This window comes from Pteronotus mesoamericanus, unplaced genomic scaffold (assembly GCF_021234165.1).
Source record: "Pteronotus mesoamericanus isolate MK-2021 breed Mesoamerican mustached bat unplaced genomic scaffold, CSHL_Meso_final contig_130, whole genome shotgun sequence".
Taxonomy (NCBI): domain Eukaryota; kingdom Metazoa; phylum Chordata; class Mammalia; order Chiroptera; family Mormoopidae; genus Pteronotus; species Pteronotus mesoamericanus.
The window spans coordinates 30,952,108-30,958,107 of record NW_026555060.1 but is presented as its reverse complement, the minus strand read 5'-3'; the positions used below and the strand labels follow the sequence as shown (position 1 = coordinate 30,958,107).

The window sequence follows — 6,000 nt, the reverse complement described above, 5'->3', positions numbered from 1 at the left end:
TAATACAGTAATTTAGCTCATTTATATTTATTTATTAGGACGTTTGATCTTAGTTATGTCATATTGTTTTGTTATGCTTTCTGTTACGTGATTTTTTCCCTAATATTTCACTACATGATTTTGTTTGATTTGTTATAGTAGTATGTATGTGTTTTGATAATTTGAAAGCTTAGTATTTTTGTTCTGGTTTAGCATAATGATTATGTTAACTGTTGTCCTTAATCATCTATTATTTTAGATTCTCCATGGACTCATTACTATATTTCTTTCTTTTCTCCTTTTCTTAATCACCAGATTTTTCTGGGTTATATTCTTTCTCAGTATGTCCCTTTGTCCTAAGACATATACTTAAATATCTACTATTTGATTATTGGCTTGAAATATATATCCAATTATAGATATGAAAATCATATTTACACAAAATCCCATGTTCTCTTTTCCTCCCAATTTTTGTTATATTGTTTTAAAATTGTGAGGCCTTATAACATGTATGTAACCTTCAATTCCATATGTACTGTTTCCTTAGCCGTACATTTGCTTTCATGCTTGTTGCCATTTCTTTTGCAGCATTTTTGCATACATCTGGCCTATGGTGATTAATGTTCAGCGTTGCGCATGTACATGAATGGCTTTGAATGGATGACAGCGACGGGCTCAGAGGGATTCTCCCCTTCTCTCCCACTAGTAGACACTTGACAGCACACAGTGGGCTGCCAAAGACCATCTTTGTAGCCATGGACCATGTCTCCTTCTCACCCTCTGTGGTCCCTGGGAACTTTCCTGTGAGTCTGAAATTTTACAAACTTGCGCCACTACGACACCTCTTGGCGGAAGAGAAGAGCGCCGGCGGAGGCGACGTGCAGTGAAGTCCTCCCACCGGCAAGGGGCGTCGCGGGTAGGCGACTGCGGCCCAGTTGAGTGTCTCTCCCTGCCTCACGCTTTTCCTTACTTCGCGGCCGCTCGGACCCTGCGGCCCCGGCGTAGTGGTTGGCACCAGCAGAGGGCCGCCCGGTCACGGGCTTACGTCTAGTGGACCCGGCCTTCCCTCCCCGCGGCATCTTGTCCTTGGTTCGCCGCCGCAGCCCATGGGTATAGTCGGCCCGGCGGGCCGGGTAAGTGGCGTCCCGGGCGGGAGCGGGTCACCGGCAGGGGGGCTTTGGATGCGAGGCCGTGGCTTTAGGCCGCACCGCGGTGGGGCGGGAGATCCCTGGCCGGTCCCTAGAGCCGCGGGCGCCCTCAGACAACAGGCGGGCCTGCGGTCCGGCCCCGGCGACCCTCTGTGTTTCCGTTGCTCCCCGCTGCCACTTTCCTTTATTTGCCTCTGGCCTCTCTTCCGTTCTTCCTTTTCCCGTTTGTCTCTTTCCGTCTCCTTTTGATCCGAGGATGTTAGTCTCTCCCCTTCTCCTCTGGTCTTATTTTGAAAAAGTTGCTCGGTCCCTGCATCCCGGTGGGCAGGTCCCTGTCACCTGTGGCCCCGCACACTGGCGGTCCTGCGAGGCCCAGGGAGTGGAGAGGAGAGAAGCTATTTCCTTCCTGGGCCGCAGAACACCAGAAGTCCTTCTCTCTCAAAGAGGAGGGGGTCGGTTACCTGGACAGGTGAAGGAAGACCTGACTTCAGTGGTACCTTAGTCCTTGTCCTTTTAAAGCCGTGTTCTAGCTCTGGTGTTTAATCTTGAAGCAATTTTGAGCGTCGCCTCTGGCTCGGACAGTCTGTTATGAACAGCAGATGTGAGATGAGTAAGATTCTATCCCTGCTCTCGGACTTTGGTCTCTAGGGAACAATCTTAAAAACCCATGCCCGGGTTGCTCCAAGGACCGGGGTGGGATCTGGAAAGGCTCCCAAGAGGCAGTGGCGCTTCTAACTGTGTTTTGGAGGTGTTCTGTTAGATGTGCGACACAGAGAAAAAAGGTTCCCTGAAGAGGAAAGAAGTGTAAAGGTAGCCTCAGCGACCAGGAGCACCGTAGTGCATTCTGGGAACTGCAGGTAAGGCAGAGAGAGAGGTTGGAGGAGAGGTAGTCAGGTCAGATGAAAAGGTTCTTTGAGAAGTCAGTAAAGGAGAGCCGTTGAAGGGACTTATTGCAAGAACCAGGGGAATGGGTGAAAAACGTGTTTTGGGTAAGGGTTAGATGAGGACTGCACCTCCCAGCAGCAGGTGGCGTTTTTAAAGGATGAAACTCAGTTTCCACATTTTTATAGGATAAAGGCTGCGGACATTTTGACTCTAATACGACTATTCAGCAATATGGAGTAATAAATTAGGAACTTAAACCGAGGGTATTTTATTTTTAGAACTTTATTAAGAAATGTGCTGCATGCTGTACCATTTAAAATAGATTGTCAGACAGACAAAAATGTAACCTGGTGCAATAGAAGTGTTAACAGTGAAGACCTGATTGTGGAGTCTTGGGATGACTTAAGGATAGCCTTTATGGAAAATAAGAGTTGGGGGAGAATTGTTGTCAATTCCCAAAAATATCTTTATAATGTGGATTTCTTTTTACCTGGTTTGTTTTAAATTATTCTCATGGAACAGATCAAAGGGTAGTAATCCTCAAGTCTTTGTAATAGTAAATAAACTATGAAGGACTTTCTGTTGTGCATCTAAATTATAGGTGACTCTCATGGACTTTGTTGGGAATACACTCCAGCCTATGGTATTTTGGTACTAATCGAGTCTATGAGAATTGAGGGAAATAACTAAACTGTGACAAGGGTGTCAGAGATGGAGATATAGGGAAATTTTAAAAAATTCTTTAAAGTCATTGTAAATCTTAACCATGTGGCATGCCTTGTGTAACGTGTATGTTTTGTGGACATCAGTGTGCACTGCCCCTTGTAGTTTCCTTTCTGTTCCTTTCTGTCAGTATATACTTCCCATATTCTTTAGGCTTCATTTTCACGTCATGGCACATGAATATCTATTTAGTGATAAGAAAGTCTCTTACCAAGCTTGTGTCCTGAGGTACTCAGAGCTCAGACCTTGACATTAGTTGTATGCTTGTAGTTCTTTTGGTTCCTTTAATTATAGTATATTATTTAAAATTTACCACACTTATATCAAATCCCAGTTACCATAAGTTAGTATCTTTAAAAGGCAGATCTGCAGATCTTACTGATTCATAATCATGTGATTTAAATAGGTGTGTGTTAATTTTCTACCCAATCACTGATATATTTAGAAAATATTTATAAAGCACTTATAATGTTCCAAGCATGGTGCTAAGCTAGAGATACAAGGATAAAGGCAAAAACAGCCCTTACATTTAAGGAGCTTATGGTGTAGCAAGAGACCGATGTGTCAACCTTTAGGAGGCATAACAAGTAAAAGTCTCCCTGGTCCAACTGCATGCAGGGGAAACAAATTGGCAATAGTTTTATGTGTGAGTAGTAGTTACCGAAGGCTTCAGAGATGCACTTAAGAGTAGGTAGGATACGTCTGAGATGACTTCTTCCATATTTTTTTTTTTCTGCCAGTGGGCATGTTTAAAAAACACACTTTATCAACTCAGGTAATCTTGAAAAGTCATTGTTCTTCTAGCTAACCATGTTTACTATATTTCTTAAGTGTAGTATATATGAAAGATGTGTTGATCAGGAGGTGGTGTTACAATAAAAAAGTATATAGTTAGCAGGTATTTTAAGTTTTAAAAATCAGCTGTTTGTATTTGCATTTGATCCTGGCTTCTTAAGGTATATCCAAATGTTAGAAAGTACTACTTTTTATTACCTGGCACAAGACTTCATGAAATAAATGTGTTATATCATCTAAGTAACATCTCAGCATGAATTAAGTTCAGGTCCTGGCTGTTTGTCAATGTGTCTGTTACATTTTAATGGTAGCAGAGGGGAGAATGAATGAATCAACTATGGTAATTTTTATAGGTGCTTAAAGCAGCTAAAATAAAAAGTATATGCACTTCTTAAGGAATAAAGCTGTGTAAAGAAAATTACATAAAAGGAGGAAAGTAAGAAATTAATGTGAATGGGATTCTGGTTGCTCCTCTCCCCTGGGGCAGGGGAAATCACTTGACTGGAGTGAGGGTCGGGAGGAGGGCAAGGTTCCGGTAGATTGCAGGTAGGTTCTTATCCAAATCCTGTCTTTTGTTTTGGGTGAAGTCACTGGTGCTTGTAGCATTATAGTAATGGCGTAAAAGCAGGCCATACACATGTAGATGAATGATGAATGTGTTGTTGGTGTGATTAATGCAGTCCTGTGGATTTGAAGTTCAATAAAAACAAGAAAACTCTTCTTCATTTGCTGTGATGCAGAGATCTGATTTGGAAGCAGAAAGTAGGAGGTATTGCGAAGATGACATCAGTTTCTAATATTTAAAGTGTATTTGAAGGTTTTGAGAATAGAAGGAACTTTAACAATATTTTGCTGCATAATGATTTCTGAAGCTTGCAGATATGACAAATCAAATGGAGCTGTCAAGAAATCACCTTCAGTTTAGACATGGAATCAGAGGAAGTATGGTCATGAAACGTCATTAATTCAGCCCTGAAATCTTTGTTAAATATTGGATTCTTAGATGAAAGAACTCTTTGGAGGCAGAGATCCTCTACACTTCTTGATTTTTTTTTTTAACCCTTTCTTTGATGAGATTCCCAAGTTTTTTATGAAGAGATTGGAAGAAATAAAGTAGAGTTTGGGTTGCAACCAAATTTTGATCATTTATCTTTATGTTTGTAATTTCCCAGAAAGCTTTGTTTACATTTGTTTCACAGAATGTTCTAGTCTTCCATTGCCTCTCTAAGAATAAAGAAAGAGAACAAATGAATCCTAAGGTTTTACTAGGCTTTGGTTTGGTGACTAACTGGGTGAAGAGGGCTAAAAAAAATTAAACTAGGGTAGATGAAAGATGCATGGTCATTTTTGAAATACTCTTTTTGAGAACCACAGTACTAAGCTGGACTTTCAGAATTGTTTTTCTTGTTGTTGCTCTGTTTGATTTTCTCAGATTAAATTTAAAGGTTAAGGGTCTGTTATCTAAATTTTATTTTATTTTGTAATTACATTTTATTGATTATGCTATAACGGTGTCCTGATTTTTCCCCCTTTGCTCCCTCCATCCAGCACCCCCTACTCCCTCAAGCAATCCCCCCACCGTTGTTTCTGTCCATGGGCCATGCGTATAAGTTCTTTGGCTTCTCCATCGCCTCTGCTGTGCTTCATATTCTCATGGCTATCCTCCAACTATCTGCTTATACTTCTCAATCCCCTCACCTCCTCACCCATTCCCCCGCACCCCACTCCCCTCTGGCAACCATCACAACTCCCTCCATATCCATGATTCTGTCTCTGTTCTTCTTCTTTGTTCAGTTTGTGTTTTAGATTCAATTGTTGATTGATTTGTATATTTTGCCATTTTATTGTTCATAGTTTTGATCTTTTTTTCCTTAAATAATTCCCTTTAACATTTCATGTAATAATGGTTTGGTGATGATGAACTGCTTTAGTTTTCTCTTGTCTGGGAAGCTCTTTACCCTTCAACTCTAAATCATATCATTGCTGGGTAGAGCAATCTTGGCTGTGGGACCCTGCTTTTCATGACCTTGAATATTTCTTGCCCATGGGCCTCTTTGAATCTGTCTTGTTTCTGTTTCCTAGACTTGCATGTGTGTTTCCTTAACCAAACTAAAGAAGTTTTCTTTCATTCTTTTTTCAAATAGATTTCCAATTTCTTACTCTTTCTCTTCTCCTTCTGGCACCCCTATGATGCGAATGTTTGACCTCTTGAAGTTGCCCCAGAGACTGCTCACACTATCCTCATTAGTTTAGATTTTTTTTTCCTTGTTATTCTGATTGGGTTTTTTCTTATGCTCCAAATCATTGATTTGATTCTTGGCTTCACCCAGTCTACTGTTGTTTCCATGTAAATTGTTCGTTATTTCAAGTAGTGTGTTGTTTGTTTCTGACTGGGTCTTTTTTATGCTGCTGAGGTCCTCACTAAGGTCCTTGATCATCCATATAACCAGTGTTTTGAACTCTGCATCTG

At 41.0% G+C, this 6,000-nt stretch overlaps 1 protein-coding gene across 1 annotated transcript in view; it reads left to right on the top strand.

The window, feature by feature from the left end:
• The first annotated feature begins 886 nt into the window (after positions 1-886).
• The window catches only part of RBM17 (RNA binding motif protein 17), a 29,096-nt gene continuing 23,982 nt past the window's right edge, over positions 887-6,000 (top strand). The window contains exon 1 of the mRNA XM_054594035.1: positions 887-1,112. The gene's annotated coding sequence lies outside the window, so the exon portion shown is untranslated. The remainder of the gene's footprint in view (positions 1,113-6,000) is intronic.